The sequence below is a fragment of the Pteropus vampyrus genome, unplaced genomic scaffold (assembly GCF_000151845.1).
Source record: "Pteropus vampyrus isolate Shadow unplaced genomic scaffold, Pvam_2.0 Scaffold78, whole genome shotgun sequence".
Taxonomy (NCBI): Eukaryota; Metazoa; Chordata; class Mammalia; order Chiroptera; family Pteropodidae; genus Pteropus; species Pteropus vampyrus.
In genome coordinates this window covers 2715414-2733681 of record NW_011888859.1, presented here as the reverse complement: position 1 = coordinate 2733681, position 18268 = coordinate 2715414, and positions in this window count along the sequence as shown.

Below are 18268 nucleotides of genomic sequence, written 5' to 3'. Positions count from 1 at the left end.
GAGAGCTTATCCTTTGAAACAGAGTCCAAAATATAAAGCACTATTATCCAGAGCATTATTAGCATAGCATAGACATTTTGTTAGTTTTCACATTGGATTAGATTCATGCCCAGCTTCCACTTGGTGTTGGAAATAAGTCCTGCCAACAGCTTTGAAAAAGTGACTATAGTGGCTTCTTATTCTGTTTTCTTGTCTGTATTTAATTAAAAATAAAAGTTACTTATCTACTGAGATGTTTATCCAGTGATATTCTACTACAAATTTAAACTCTTTAAAAGTAACCTTTCCTAGTAACACACATGATACTTTTCATATGTGCCTGCCTGATTGATACACTTAAATTTTGTGTCAGTGTTGAAATAAGGGTAGAGGAAGTATTAGTTGGCTTAACTATGAGAGTTCACTTAGGACTTTGTAATAAGTGGCAGTTTAATAGAAGACTATAACTTTGTTATGGATAAACCTATAATATAATCAAATTTTAATTTTAATCTGAGCTATTTGTAAACCATCAAGCTCCTCATATACAATTACAATGTTCCAGGTGTTGAAGCTATTTTATTTTAATAATCATAAAGCCAATCGAGTCATGATTTCAGATCTAACTAATTGGCTTTATTAAGGCAGTATTTTCTGCATCTTCATTTGAGTTTAAAAATGAGTCCATTATTTTAACAAAGAGGCAAAATTAATTCTTGTCTGCATCCTGACATCTTGATGGGCTTGATATTTTGGATAAGAATTATTCTTGCTTTATTAAGAAGAACTAGCAAACATGTTTTAAGTGTTAAATGGAATTATTAATTCTCTTAAATAATTGAAGTAGTTAATAAAGTTTCCAATAAGAATAATAAAACAATGACTTTCATTATTAACATTCACTCTTTCTTTTATCTGTAATCAGTCTGGATATATAAAGTGAAAGTGGATGCTACTCTTCTTACCCAAATAGTGAGTCCTTTACAGAGCTGTATAATTTGCATAAGTTTGCTCTTTTCATGAAGAAATGTGGCATTTTGCTTCTTGCATCACTTATGAAATTTATGAAATTTAACGGATCAAATTTGGCTTGAACTAGAACAAAAGCTAAGAATTTATTTCACCAAATTGTCCTATCTAGACAATAACTTCCTTTTCTGTGCCCATTGTAAGGAGTCTCTCTCTCTCTTTGTTTTTCTGTCTCTGTCTCTACCTCTGTCTCTGCCTCTGTCTGTCTGTCTGTCTGTCTGTCTCTCTCTCTCTTTGTATTTTATGCCTTCTTTTAGCTTTGGCTTTCTTATTCCGTATGAAGCCAGGATTAGCTACCATGTGTTTGCTTTTTTAGACAATGGGACAAACTTCTCAGTAGGTCCTTGAGCTATATCTGGGACTCCCCTCTTGGTTTCTTATGGTACACTCTGGACTATAAATGGAAAACCATATTTTATAATGGTATCCAAGGAATCTTAACATAATTTTGAAAGGTAAGTCCCTGTCTTCTGGTAAAAACTTAGACAAAATTCCTCTTTCATCTCTTTCAAAAATGAATATCCACTCTTTTGCCTAAGACAGAGAAACATTCAGGTATCCCTAAGCACAATCAAAATTTGTGAACTCAAATATGCTTAGTTACTTTCTTAATAAAGTTGATAAAATTATTTAATTATTATGTCGATAATCACTATTTACAACAGGTTGGTAAATGGTAGTACTGGAGAGAAAGTGTGACTTGTTTCTTAATTTCTTGTTTTAATTATCATTAAGAGATTTCTAATCCACACTACAATTTTAAATTGTGGCAGATACTGAAATTCAGCATACAACATAGACTTCAAAAAGTTCTTGCATTTTGATATTGCATGTTTATACAAGAGAAAAAAATTTTATCTGACTAAATAAATTCCTACGTTTATTAATTCCTTTTTTTTTTTTGTACACCAGTTTCTTACCTACACAAAACAGTACTGATTTAATGGTTCAATTCAACTGATAATTACCTTTTCCATCATTATGTACTTCTATAGGTAGAAGAATAACGGCAAGAAACAAAAAATACATTTTTACTGTTTTTATTTTTACCTATGTAGTTAGCTCTATTGGTACTCTTTATTTCTGCATGTGAATTTGAGTTACTGTGTTGTATAATTTTATTTCAGCCTGAATGTGAATAACATTGGTGTCACGGGCTGGATCTTATCCCTCCAAAATTCATATGCTAAAGTCCTAACCCCCAGTCCCTCAGAATGTAACTATATTTGGAGATAAGGTCTTTAAAGTGGTAAAAATTTAAAAAGACACATTTAAGGAGGGCCGTAATTCAATATAACTGGTGTCCTTCTAAGAAGAAGATATTTAGACACAGACACATGGAAGGACCATGTAAAGACAAAGGCAGAAGATAACCACCTACAAGCCAAGGAATCATCCCTACGGACACCTTGATTTCAGACTTCTAGCCTTTATAACTATGAGAAAATATACTTGTGTTGTTTAAGCTACCCAGACTGTGGTACTTTGTTGTGGAAGCCCCAGCAAACTAATTCAACTAGCAGTGAGGACAACAGTTAGGTGTCTTATAAGAGAAATATAGGTGAGGAGTGTTGAGTTTAAGATACTGAGAAGACAAATAAAAATATCAGGACTCAGTTATAAATATGTGTGCAAAGCTGAGGCCTTATCAGAAAAGAAAAGGAGAGTCAAATATTTCATTTTTTAAATGTGATAAATTTGAATATATTTATATGCTGGGGGGGAAAAAAACAGTAGAAAAGAAGGTGAAAATAAAAGACAGAGACAGGCTTTGTAAAGTTTGGTCTCTAAAGAAGTGGGCAGATGTGGATTTTAGAGAATGAGTAAAGGAATTGGTCTTAGTCCTGAGGAAGAACATCTATCCTTTTAAGCTTAAGTGGTAAACTGTTAAGGGTTAGAGAGAATGCAGCTACCTATGTTCATAGAGAATCAGTAGTGAGCTTTGGGAATTTCTGCTGTGCAGTTACCCTTTTCTGGTAGAAATAGAAAATAAGTTTATTTTCTAAGGAGGAAAATTGGAGAGTACTGGACTGGGTTAGAAGCCTTGAAGAGACTAATAAAGATTTGCTGGATATAGAATTCTTGGTTGAAGGGTTAGTTCTCTCAGCACTTTGAGTATGTCATCCCATGGTCTTCTGGCCCCGATGGTTTCTGATGAGAAGTCAGCTGTTAATCTTATGAAGGATACTTTCATGTGGTGAGTCACTTCTCTCTTGCTGCTTTCGAATTTCTATCTTTCTCTTGGTCTTTTAAAAATTCGATCCAATATATCTAGATGTGTGCTTTTTGAATTTATCCTATTTGGAGTTTATTCAGCTTCCTGTATGTATAGATTACATTTTTTCACCAAATTTGAGAAATTTCTGACAATTATCTACAAATTTTCTTTCTACATTTTTCTGTTTTTCTTCTCTTTCTGGGACTCCCATTATGAGTATGTTGGCACATTTGATGGTCTTCCACAGGTCTCTGAGGCTCTGGTGTTCATTTTTCTTCATTCTTTTTTTTCTATTCTTCAAAATAGATAATCCCATTTGACCTATCTTTAAGTCCACTGATTATTTCTTCTGCCAGATCATACCTACTGTTTTCTTTCCAGTGAATTTTTTCACTTAAGTTATTGTATTTTTAACTCCATAATTTCTTTTTGACTCTCTTATTCTTTTATAATTTGTTCCTTTTATTGACATTTGGTGATATCAACAAAATATCAGTTTTATACTGATACTGTTCTTATAACTTAAATTCTTTAGACATAGTTTCCTTTTTTCTTTGAACATATTTATAATAATAGACTGAAATTTTTTTCTAGTAGATTCATAATCTGGCTTCCTCAGGGACAATTTTTATTTCCTGGTTTTTTGTTTTTTTTATACCTTTGGCTGGGCCTTATCCCGTTTCTTTACGTTCTTTGTAAGTTTTTGTTGAAAATTGGACATTTTAAATAATATAATGTGCCAACTCTGGAAATTAAAACACTCTCCTCCCACTCCTCAGCCCCCTAACAGGGCTCATTGTTCTTGATGTTTGTTGCTGTTGAGGGTAATGTTGTCTCATGGTTCACTGACTCTTCTGGACAAATTTTTTAAAATCTGTATTCCTTGCCATGTGCAGCAACTGAAGACTCTGCTCAGTTAGTTTAGTGGCCTGAAGTTCAGTCATTTTTCTTGAATAAATTCTTGAATTTTTTGAAAACTTTGAATTAATTTTCAGGGTTCAAAAAGTTGATTTTGATCATTTTACTCCAATGTTCAGATTATTTTCATAGAGGAGATTTTTATTTGAACGACAGCTTGTGATTTAAATTGTCCCATAAAAGATTTTATTTTGCTTTCTACTCAGCACCAAAGCCAGGAGAATGTGTATGTGTGTGTGTGTGTGCACATGCACACGTGTGTGTGTAGGTTTTACTTATTCTTTACATTCACTTTTAAAACAAAGCTATAACTCTCATGAGGTCCGCATTTTTTCAGGTGTATTTTTTTATCTGCATTTCCATGAGGGAACACTAGGTTTCATCATATATTTTTTTGTTCTTCAGATCAGAAAATTGGAAGCTCAATGTCATAATAACTTAGACCCTCAGAGAAAGTTGTCCTCAACACTTTATTTCTCCCTGGGATTTCTATCTATTAGATTTTTGCCTTTGTAGATCATTCAAATTCTTGCCAGTTATGCAACTATCTAAAATTCACTTTATCTAGTTTGAGTTGACATGTTGAGAGTTATTCAAATTTTCCATGCATTAAACTATCGGAAATAGAAATCAGATGTTTGTTTATGATGAATAATTACCCTAATACTTCTCTTTTTTTTGTTTCACCTCCCAGTAGTAATTAAACTTTAAAATCAAAGTCTCTAAATTAATTTCGCAGTGGAATTTATTTTTAACTCTGGGTATTATTTATGCCAATACTACCATTTCAGAAATATTAGAAGGGTTTTCCATTACATTTAGTTATATACTTTAATCCTGTTAAGTAAATAGGTTAAGTAAGAAAGGGAGCTGTCCATGACTTGATCTGTTGGAGAGTGGTACAATGACGAAGGCACCACTTAGCAATCTTGCTCACACATTAAAATGTTACCACTATTACTTACATATATATTACTATTATTAGACTATCTATATTATATTTTTTGCTCACAAGACACAAATAAACTGATAATGTAATATAATACACATTTAGATATTAGTCTAGTCCAGAGGTATAAAATTTATTTACACATATGTTGCAACATTCACCTTTTATATACATTGAGTTTATGGCTAATCAATCACGACAATTTAACATGGGCAGTCCCTGCTAACTGATCATAGTCGGCGTAATATGGGAAACTTACTTCTATCCATGATTAATGAGTACTATATTACTATTTAGAGTGCAAAACCCGAAAGAGAAATAACCAACTCTGCAAAGGTGCCTTAAAAAAAGGCATCTCAAATTGTTAAAACTAGAACTGTTTTATAAATGTATTTATATTCTTATTGATTTATTGTAAATATTTAAGCAATTATTTGATATAATCTAGCTTTCTCTTACTTTTAATCAAATATAATAAAAAATTCTCAATTCAAGTTTTTAAAGAATACATCATGGATTACAGGTGTCAAAATACTTTGGTGGTCAAGGTCAAATGTATATTGTTGTGGTGTCCTGGAAAGCCACAAGTTGGTGTGGAGTTGAGTTTAAGATGAGCAAATCAGTGTTGTAGGAGGCACCTAAGATATATTACCAATAGTTAATTTGAAGATGCTGTAATTTTGCAAAGAAAGTACTAAATATAGAGTTGTAAAGGTAAAGATGGGTCAGAATTTTGGAAAATAGCCAAGGTAAAAAGAGATGAGATTTTCTTGAGCTGTTTCTCTAGGATAATTGGACTTACATAAATTTATGATATAACCTCATATATACTGTGTGCAAACTCCTTGACCATAGAAAATATTATCATTTTTATTTTACAAGTTAATCCAAATAGTTTTGCTACATAAGAAACAAGCACCTCATCATATTGATGAATATGCTTAATAGAAACATTTTTGAGAGCTTAATTGCTATTTCTTTTATATATAATAAACCCGAAATCATTTTCAATTTTAGTGCTAGAAGTATTTTTTTAATATGTGGCTTTGGTTTATCAAAGTTCTATATTATAATACCATTTAATGCATAATCTATTTTTTCTGATGTTTTAAAATAAATTATTCTTTCTCTAGCTGGTTGCTATTCCAAATCGTTATCCTGTATTTCAGAATCAAAAAAAAGATAACATTAAATTAAAGTATTAGATCTTTGAGGTCAAAGCCAGATAATGTTCAATAATAGATAAATCATTGAGTATTTCCTGTGATGCAGCATTGTGATAGATTCTCATTAAGCAATTGTGAATAAAAGAGACATTGTCCCTGCACTCACAGAGTTCATAATCTCATAAAGATACAGACAATAAAACAGATAATTATAATAAATGATGATGTCAAAGAAAAGCAAATCTGAACTCATGTATGAAGAGCCTTTATTCAGAAGGATTGTTGCAATAAAGGGAAGGGGTTACTGTTAGGGGGAGAAGGACTATGGTGATAGGGAAGGGTTCCTGACCTTGAGCTGAGATCAAAGGGCAGGCAGAAAAGGGTTTTTCTTGTGTTGAGAGGAGTAAATGAAGTGAGAAAGAACCAGATGGGGGAGGGGGAATGAAATGAGGTGGTATGACTGTAGAGTTTTTGCCCTAGGGCCAGTGATTCTCCCCAGAGGGGCCCTTCAGGAAAGAAGATTCTATTGTGATGTTCCAAAAGGACCAGATTTCAGTGGCTGGGGGGGGAAGGGAGAAACTCGCTTAAAGTTTGGTCAAATCAAGTTAGTGGACATTTTGTTCGGATTAATCAGTGGAGACAAACAGTTGAGCTCATCATTTATGAGACAAAAAAAAATGTGAGCCTGCAAGGTCTGTGTCCGGCTGCATCCTAGGCAGAGAAGTGAGTCTACCCATGAATCTTAACGAAGTCATATGAAGAAGGGTAGGTTTTTTTTTGCACTAAGTTGTTTTCCAGAACACAAAGGGGTATTTCTTTAATTATGTCTGTTTTCCAGGAATGTGGAGCTCAGAAAATTGTAAATATCATTCTACATTGTGTATAATAAAAGTTCCGAAGGAAATTTGCAGAATTCTATGAGAACACAAAGGTACATCAGGGAAGAAATGAGTCTCAAGCTCTACTTTCAAGAAGAAATTAAAAAGGCAGAGATCACTGAATTAAAAGTCAAGGTATATATCATTTGCAGGCAGAGGAAATAACCTCATACTTAAAAGAGCCAAAAATATGTCATTCACGGATTCGTGGAATTGTACAACTAGAGTTTCAGTTTTTGGGGTGTCCTCACAGTGGTAGCTTCACTAAGCAGAAGCACTTGGGAACCAGAGAGTGGCTGATGTTTATTCATTAGGTCTAGTCCCTGGCAAGACTCCAGGCCTTAATAATGAGGTTTGACAGGAATTATGTGAGGACTAAGTCCGGAATTCAGAGCACAGCTCAGTGTTAGGCAGAATGACAAGGATAAACATATGGCCAAGACACATGCAGGAAGGGGAGAAAGCAATGGGATTCAGGTTTTCCAGCATGTCAGAATCTGGGCAGAAAGAGTGTTGGATGGGAAAGCAAACAGTTTGGATCAGCAGATTTCAGGCTCAGGGAAAAAGGATTTATTACAAGACCTCTGTCTTGATGTTAGTAGTATTATCTGCTAAGCTATTTCCTGTGTCACTCAGATTTAACTCAGAATCTGAAGCAGCACTTTGCCATCAATAATAATTAAGCACTGTGCTGAATAATTTGTATAAACTCATTTAATCCCCCAACAACCTTTTGAGTTAGGTATTGTCATTATCTTCATGTATTTAGAGGTGAAGAAACAGGACAGAGACATTTAATCACTCACCCAGGATCAATGGGTAATTAATGATGGAGCTGGGCTTACAAACTCAGGCCATCTTGCCCTAGAACCTAAGCTCTTCAGCATCACACTATGTTGCCACTTAACATTGTGGTACCATGGCAACCAAAGTCTGGGGCAAAAAAATTTACCTTGAGGCTTGTAGGGATGTGATCTAGCCTGAAGATTAAATGCAGAGTACACCCTGACTCGGGTCTTTTTGGTCAAGTTACACAGGGCTCCTTCCAGAGATCTGAGACTCATACTTTATCAGAGTAGAGGAGAGAAGACATCAGTCCTTTCTAAATGCAAATGGTTGTGGATGAGTTAAATGTATCCTCAAGTCTTCAACACTTGTTTTTCAGCTCTTTTCTAGCACTTAGAAGAAGATAGAAAACATTGAAGATCCCTAAAGAGAGTCCACAGGGCATTAAAATGAGAGGAATGTATCAAGAAAACCCCCCACCACCCCACACACCTGTCAATGAAGTTTATGTTAGGCTCAAGGGAGACCTGAATTTAAAGCCTGTTTGCTGTGTGTTACAGCTGCTACTGATAACGTGGACAAGATGGATGGTCCTATCTCTGATTACCACTGTCTCCTGGGTAGTAAATCTGCATTGATATATACAGTTTCAGCAAATCATCATCTTTTTAAAAATCCAAAAAAGTATTTTGTGTCTGAAGATAAAATGTATAGGATATTTGTTCTTGGATTTTTATGGCAGTTGTTAAATTTTTAAACAGCTGATTCCTCCAGAATTACAATGAAATGTATTAATATTGGTCAATTAACTGAGCTACTGACTCATCAATCTATCTGTTTTTCTCTTTTCATGAGACTTTTTATTTGAGAATGCCTCAATGTAATCCACAGAGTACTGGTATATTTATTGTTATTTCATAGTCATTTTGATTCGGAGTAATAGGAAGAGGATTTCTGTCTCGAACTTTAAGAACTTCATCTAATAACCATTGTATCCCTCTTTCCCATCAAGATTGTTTTAATATTTTTCCTACTGTACCTACTATTTCGACCTTAGCAGAATTAGACGTTTAACGGTGAAATTGGTATAAAAATACAATTTTGCCCGTAAAGTGGGCACAGAATGCTTGATCACAGGAATGCTGTTTGTGCTAGATAACTCTCTTTTTCATAGTTCGTCCATATTTCCTGAGCCTCATTCATATACCGAAAATGGTTTGCTATTTCTTTTATGTGCCTTCCCCACTCGCACAGAGCTCATTGAACGCCTCTGCCTTCAGCAGCCGCTGCTTCTGCTGGTGAACAAAGGGTGCGACTGAGTCTGGCGAGTTACACTGTCGCTGCCTGAGGAACTCCCCTCAACTATTAACGCCTCAACCATTTTTTAAAAATTAGCATTTATCTGACATCATAAAATTACAGAAAAATATAAGACAGGCTGTAATACGCAATTGGCAACTACATCATAATGAACAATCATTAGTATATTGGCTTCATATTTTTAAATAAAACTTTACATTTACATATACATTATATTAATATTAAGTGAAAAATTTTATTTAATGTCTATTTCCAAAATTTTCCTTCATTTCTACTTCCGTACTCCCCTGACAACCACTGTCAAAAATATAGTGAGCTTATTTCAGTTTTCATACTTTCATATATCTGCAGATGACCATAAATGAGGTATAGTTTTGCATATTTTGAAAAAAATTCCAACGATACATAAATTGCATATGTCATTCTATAATGTTCTTTTTCATTTAACATTTTGTTCTGAGATCTATATAATATCCCAACCTTTTTATGACTAGTAATATTTCTTATTGGCTCCACAATTTTATCATTAAAAATGGGATTAAACAGGTTGATTTGCTATAGGCAAGGATTATAAAAGCAGTCTAACAAAAAAAAGCATGACAACCACGGACTCAAGATGGAGGGGCGCAGACATAGTGTTCCATAATAATGCTAATCGTTACAAAAAAATGCTGACTTGAAGTGTATTTCAGAGGCCAGCTGCTAAGGAAAACATCTGAGTGTTTCCTTACTGAATGGAGGGAGTCTCCTGGGGTGATGACCCCAGACTGCTATACCTTCAGGCTGGCTCAGCCCAGGTCTGTAAATAAAAAAGAGCAAGTCTGCCTGTGAATGGGCAGTCCACATACACCACCCATAATTGAGAGTGCTGTGCAGCCACTTTTCCGAAACCACCCACTGGGCACAGAGGTAGAAAAGGGCATATTTCATGTGCCTCCATCTGGCCAGCCTCTGTTTCTTTTCAAAATAATACAAGTCCCTCAAAAACCTATATTGTCCCCTACCTATTGTTTCTATAAGCCCTATATGCTAGTAAACATCTCCAAAGTTCTTTCCTGCGTACAATTTTCAAGTCTGAGGTATTTCTTGGTTTCCTAGCTCCCATGGACTTTTTCTTTAAACTTGGTGGCGGCCACATTGAGCCCATCTGAGATAGCAGTGTCATTGTTGGGGCTGATCAGGGTCTGATGTCGCCTCAATGGTAGTGGGCAGGGAGATGGATAATGACGACACAGAAGTGTAGTTAGCATTATCCCTCGGTTCTTCAAGTGACGGCACTGAAGAATCACAGGTCATTGAGATTTAAGAGTTTTCGTAAAAGCATATTTTAGAAAGACGAAGAATGCCCCAAGGAGGCACATGATCCCAGAGCTGTAACCAACACAAAAAGGCCACAAAAAAGAGAACACAGAAGTTCAAAAAGGGCCCAGAGTAAGAATGTCTGTCTTATATTTGGGCCAGGATGGGGTGGTTCCAAAGGCATTTCTAGGTGATAGGCAAGTGAAGTCATTCTGATTGACACCTGGCTGCTATATAATTTTGCCTAGTGTGCATGTGCGTACCCAGAATACAGTCTATTATAATTAGAAACGTGAACTTCTAGGCATAAACATAGTATTATAATGACCTGCACAGATGTCTGTAGCCAGATTAGGCCAGCTAAGGTCAGGTGTAGCCAGATTAGGCCAGCTAAGACTATGTCCCTCCTGTCCTTTGTCTCTGGGGATGCAGGAGGGATTCTCTAACTACCAATCTGTAGTTAGATTTCTTTCCGTCGCCACGTATTTATTTGAACCCTTATGATGCCTTGATAAAGGCAGCCAAAAGCAGCCCACACATACTTATTCTCTACCTTCAGAGTTCAGGCTCAGTGTCTTTCAATTAACTGCGGGCATCTGTTTGACCAATTGCATCATGTCTGGGTAATATGATTATTCAGTGTTCCTGCCTGTGCTATGCTACATTTTGGAACACTGTGGTCTTTCACCCCACCCTGGTCCTCGAGACTGGGAATTTCTTAATTAGAAGGGCTTGATTTTGCTCATCTTTGTATCACTATGCCTAGTCAGTGTGTTCATGGTATGAGAATGCCTCAATGTAATCCACAGAGTACTGGTATATTTATTGTTATTTCATAGTCATTTTGATTCGGAGTAATAGGAAGAGGATTTCTGTCTCGAACTTTAAGAACTTCATCTAATAACCACTGTATCCCTCTTTCCCATCAAGATTGTTTTAATATTTTTCCTACTGCACCTACTATTTCGACCTTAGCAGAATTAGACGTTTAACGGTGAAATTGGTATAAAAATACAATTTTGCCCGTAAAGTGGGCACAGAATGCTTGATCACAGGAATGCTGTTTGTGCTAGATAACTCTCTTTTTCATAGTTCGTCCATATTTCCTGAGCCTCATTCATATACCGAAAATGGTTTGCTATTTCTTTTATGTGCCTTCCCCACTCGCACAGAGCTCATTGAACGCCTCTGCCTTCAGCAGCCGCTGCTTCTGCTGGTGAACAAAGGGTGCGACTGAGTCTGGCGAGTTACTGTCGCTGCCTGAGGAACTCCCCTCAACTATTAGCGCCTCAACCATTTTTTAAAAATTAGCATTTATCTGACATCATAAAATTACAGAAAAATATAAGACAGGCTGTAATACGCAATTGGCAACTACATCATAATGAACAATCATTAGTATATTGGCTTCATATTTTTAAATAAAACTTTACATTTACATATACATTATATTAATATTAAGTGAAAAATTTTATTTAATGTCTATTTCCAAAATTTTCCTTCATTTCTACTTCCGTACTCCCCTGACAACCACTGTCAAAAATACAGCGAGCTTATTTCAGTTTTCATACTTTCATATATCTGCAGATGACCATAAATGAGGTATAGTTTTGCATATTTTGAAAAAAATTCCAACGATACATAAATTGCATATGTCATTCTATAATGTTCTTTTTCATTTAACATTTTGTTCTGAGATCTATATAATATCCCAACCTTTTTATGACTAGTAATATTTCTTATTGGCTCCACAATTTTATCATTAAAAATGGGATTAAACAGGTTGATTTGCTATAGGCAAGGATTATAAAAGCAGTCTAACAAAAAAAAGCATGACAACCACGGACTCAAGATGGAGGGGCGCAGACATAGTGTTCCATAATAATGCTAATCGTTACAAAAAAATGCTGACTTGAAGTGTATTTCAGAGGCCAGCTGCTAAGGAAAACATCTGAGTGTTTCCTTACTGAATGGAGGGAGTCTCCTGGGGTGATGACCCCAGACTGCTATACCTTCAGGCTGGCTCAGCCCAGGTCTGTAAATAAAAAAGAGCAAGTCTGCCTGTGAATGGGCAGTCCACATACACCACCCATAATTGAGAGTGCTGTGCAGCCACTTTTCCGAAACCACCCACTGGGCACAGAGGTAGAAAAGGGCATATTTCATGTGCCTCCATCTGGCCAGCCTCTGTTTCTTTTCAAAATAATACAAGTCCCTCAAAAACCTATATTGTCCCCTACCTATTGTTTCTATAAGCCCTATATGCTAGTAAACATCTCCAAAGTTCTTTCCTGCGTACAATTTTCAAGTCTGAGGTATTTCTTGGTTTCCTAGCTCCCATGGACTTTTTCTTTAAACTTGGTGGCGGCCACATTGAGCCCATCTGAGATAGCAGTGTCATTGTTGGGGCTGATCAGGGTCTGATGTCGCCTCAATGGTAGTGGGCAGGGAGATGGATAATGACGACACAGAAGTGTAGTTAGCATTATCCCTCGGTTCTTCAAGTGACGGCACTGAAGAATCACAGGTCATTGAGATTTAAGAGTTTTCGTAAAAGCATATTTTAGAAAGACGAAGAATGCCCCAAGGAGGCACATGATCCCAGAGCTGTAACCAACACAAAAAGGCCACAAAAAAGAGAACACAGAAGTTCAAAAAGGGCCCAGAGTAAGAATGTCTGTCTTATATTTGGGCCAGGATGGGGTGGTTCCAAAGGCATTTCTAGGTGATAGGCAAGTGAAGTCATTCTGATTGACACCTGGCTGCTATATAATTTTGCCTAGTGTGCATGTGCGTACCCAGAATACAGTCTATTATAATTAGAAACGTGAACTTCTAGGCATAAACATAGTATTATAATGACCTGCACAGATGTCTGTAGCCAGATTAGGCCAGCTAAGGTCAGGTGTAGCCAGATTAGGCCAGCTAAGACTATGTCCCTCCTGTCCTTTGTCTCTGGGGATGCAGGAGGGATTCTCTAACTACCAATCTGTAGTTAGATTTCTTTCCGTCACCACGTATTTATTTGAACCCTTATGATGCCTTGATAAAGGCAGCCAAAAGCAGCCCACACATACTTATTCTCTACCTTCAGAGTTCAGGCTCAGTGTCTTTCAATTAACTGCGGGCATCTGTTTGACCAATTGCATCATGTCTGGGTAATATGATTATTCAGTGTTCCTGCCTGTGCTATGCTACATTTTGGAACACTGTGGTCTTTCACCCCACCCTGGTCCTCGAGACTGGGAATTTCTTAATTAGAAGGGCTTGATTTTGCTCATCTTTGTATCACTATGCCTAGTCAGTGTGTTCATGGTATTTAAGTACTTAATTAATATTTTTTGGCTAAATACATCACCTTGGGTTAAAGAACTAGCCATTATACAGCTCATCGAACCATTAAGAGAATTCTTGTTTACACTTACCCGTTCTGTGCTTTCTTTTTGACTGTAAAATTAAGAGGTTGGTTGAATTGCCTTTCATATCAGGTATTCTATATATTCCTAATGATCTACGTTGTTCTCGTTTCACATTCAGACAACTTCCCCACAGAATAGGAAACGAAAGGTAGAAGTGAAAACAATGAAGAAAATAATATAAACATTTCTCACTCCTTTTCTTCCTTTCTTTGTTCATTCATTTGAAAGTATGCATTGCTTTCTCTTGCTAAATTCTTCAAAAAACTTTCAGAGAAGGATCCATGTCTTCAGTGAGCTCTCATGAAAGTTGTGAATATAGTCTCATTACCAAATTAGTATGCTTTAACATTTTATGTCCTATAATAGTAATGAGTCCAAAGTGCTAGGAGAAGAAAAATATTAACTTCCTAAAAGAGATCAGATAAAGAAGTTAACAGAAACAGAACATCTGAGCTGAGTTTGGAAAATACATAAGAATGTATAATATAAAAATGAAAGTCTACAGAAGGACATTCCAGGCAAAGGGAGAGCTTGCACAAAAAAGTCATGAAGTTATACAAATAATAGACTTGTTTGGTTCAGGAATTGAAAATCCATCTGGGGTACAGAATGACTTTTTTCCTAAGAGTGGTAAGAGATAAGATGGAGAAGAGACAGCATTCGATTTGTTTTAATCCTTGTTGGTCAAGAAAAAAAAATATTTGTGACTTTATAATTTCTTTCTCCTAAGTAGTTTTATTGACCTGCTTTTATCCATTTCTTTATCTCATTTTTTAAATTCTTAGTTAAAGTAATTGTGCTGTGGCTTATGCATTTCCTATATGCAGGTACTTGTTTTTATATAATTCCATTATGATCTTTGATTAATTTATTTTCATAAAAGGCTCATAAGAAATTTTTGCAGGTTGATTCCAAAATTAACATGTTAAGGTGCTAATGCACGATATTGCATTTTCAAAGCAGAATTTATAAATTCAGCCTTCTTATTGTTTTCACCCAAATGAATATACTAAGCCAGCATTTCTGTAAGAAGGGAAAAGTGAATATTACCTGTTCAGCATTTCTGAAGAAAAACAAAGGAATTATTTTCTCCCAGAACGATCATAGAATAAGTAGCATGAATATCAGAGAGATGATTCTAGAACAGAGGAACAATGTTTGAAAATTGGAGATGGATATTCAGAATAACTGCCACAAAAAGCATTTGCTAGAGGACCAAGGTTCTCAGCTTAGATGTCGACAACCAAGAGTTAAAAGACTGGTGTAATAAATACCTCACAGTACTGATTACACTTTTTTCCCCCTATGCTATTTTTGGTGTGTTAGAATCATCTATATTGCAGACCTGCCTCTGACTTCTAATTAATTCTAGACTGCCATCTCAAGAGTCCATTTCTTTCCCACCTACAAGGAGACCGATAAATATCAGAAGGTGTTTGGCCATCTCAGCCTGTGCCCATTAGAAGGAGAATCTTCTGGGGTGCATTAATGCTGCTGCCTGGCAGAAGCCAGATGGGAAATGAACTGGTTCAGAGGCGCAGGGACAAGCAGTAAAACTACATTCACAGAGAAGAGAGCAAAGAAAGAGCCAAAAACCAGGGTTTGGCATTTGCTTTACACTTTTAAGCCATGACATGATGGGAGTTGCTGTGGGGTAGGATAATAAGTGTCTGAAAAGATTCAAAACAAAACAAAACTGAGCTCAATTTTCTCTGCATCAGTAGTCTGTTAGACCTCAGGCATTCCCTACACTAATCTACATTGTCTCTAATTCAATATTCTTACTGGCTTGACATTCAAAGATTTGGGAATTATTTGGTATGAACCTGCAAACAGGATCTTAGAACTCAACTACCCCAGTGTCCTCAGTTTGGAAGTACAGAATGTAAAGCAGATTCATACCAAATAATTCTGATGGCTTACAGTTCCATTGTTTGGTGGGATGTGATTATGGATGCTTCTCTAGCAGCCATATGTTTCAAGCAATCTAATGGGAGAAGGTGATTCTCCTCTCTCTCAAAAGTTTCTGGTAAGTTTTATGTTCAGTTTCTTATTTAGTCAATACTGGATGCTATGGTCTGAATATTTGTGTCCCCCAACCAAATTCACATATTGAAAACCTAACGCCCAATGTGATATTATTAAGAGGTGGGGACTTTGGGAAATGATGAGGTCATGAAGGCAGAACCCTCATGAATGGAATTAGTGCCCTTATAAAAGATGTCTAAGAAAGCTCTCTTGTTCCTTCTGCATTGGGAGGACATAGCAAAAAGATGGCCATCTAGGAAGGGGGTCTTTATCAGACATCAAATCTGTCTGCATCTTTATTTGGGGCTCTCTAGCCTCCAGACTGTGCTATATAAATTTCTATTATTTATAAGCTACCCAGTCTCTGGCATTTTGTTATAGCAGCCAGAATAGACTAAAACATAGGATTAATTTTTTGGAAGTAGTTTGTTGATATTTTACAAATCAGCTTGGAATGCCTAAATCCCATTTTTCCTTTAGTCCTCTTCATCATGGGTTCCCCACAAACTATTTAGAAGAGAAACAATAGCCAGGTGGGAAAGAACATATCTGGGCGCATTTCAGGTAACTCCCAGTGAATATATCTGTTGAAGACAATATTAGAAACTGGGAATCAAGTCCATGTGAGACATTCTGCTTATAGCATGTTGTTAAATTTCTTGGTTTAATACTTGATTTTAGCAGAGTAACACCTCAGTTGCAGGTGGAGAAGTGGTGTCACATAGAAGGAGAGGCCATGACTCTTGTCCTTTGTGGAGATAGGTTCTACATCATTTTCTACTTATGGCATAGGAAAAAAAATAGAAGAAATTTTTCATGACTGTTGACCTTTAAAAGCCAGTTGTCTAACATATTAGTAAAATACCACCCTTCCGATTTTTTTAAACTCATAGGGAGTATAAGTGTTTTTTCTCTATGAACTGAAGTTAAGGTACAGGAAGAAGACATTCAGTATTCTTTTACTTATAGTAGATTAGAGAAGAAAGACTGAGCATTTTAAATGAGGAGAAGTAGCATGAACTGAGGCACGAGAACCATCCTTGATCAAACTCTCTGAAGGGTCTTACCTGAAGATGTAGCAGATGGCCAGCTTTACAGGTGAACACACATTACATGTGATGAGTGCACCTAAGCCTTTATTTCCACAGTTAGAACTATGATTTCCCTTTCACATATCAGTGGGGAAGTTATTACATTAGCCTAAATATAATTTAAAGTCCAAGTTAGCCTTTCTCAAACATTTCGATTTAAAGGGTCAGGATAAAAATCAACGACAAAAATATTGGAGGTAATGAAGTAAGTAGTTACCTACTTTTTATTTTGCAAAGTAAGTACATGAAAACAAATAAAAATTTATGTATAAAAATAATATCATTATGGAACGATTATTTTCTTATGGATAGAATTGGTCCATGAATTCATATTTGAACCAATTGCCAAAGTTTTCCCTAACAGACTTCACTTTTTCTCTGCATACATGATATAAATGTTTATTTTTTAAATCCAAGAAGTAAAATATGATGAACAGGAAATCATAAGTATAATAAATGTCAACTACCATAAAACTATCTTGGTTAATGCAGGAAAATTTTTTTAGAAGTTTTAGTCAGACACTTCCCAGACTTTTTAGGACATGAAACAAAATTTCAAAGATTGATGTTTAAATGCTAATGAGAGATCAAGAAACGGTATCTTGATGGTAAAGGAAGAAAATCTGGCAGAATCTCTTCTCAAAAATCATGAATAAAATAGTACTTGAGAATTAGAAACCAGTTGGTCAATTTTCATGCTTCTGGAACTCAATTTGAGAGCACCTGGAGCACCAAATGTTAGTAGCAGTGAACATAGATTTGTCAGAAACGATTCCTCTCCAGCAACTCTAATTTTTGTCTCTAAGTAATTTACTTTGTGAACAGAGGAGAGTTGGCACAGGTAAATAGCATCCATTTTATTTTAATAAGATAATTAAAATATATCAAAATAAGTATAGAAAAAACATGGTCACATTGAACAGAATGACACCTATTGCACATTTTCAATCATACTTTACATATGTAGAAATAACCAAAAACATGCAAAATACGTACAAATGTGATTCAGTATCTTTTCTATCCAAATATAAAATATTACCATAGGGAGAAAGATTATAGGAGGTAAAATATGGACTGGTTTTAAAATCGGTGGTTATGGAAATAAGTATAAAATATACAAGAATTTTCAGGACTGATATAACCAAATAAAGCACTAAATAAAAAATAAATAAAAATTATAGTTTATGG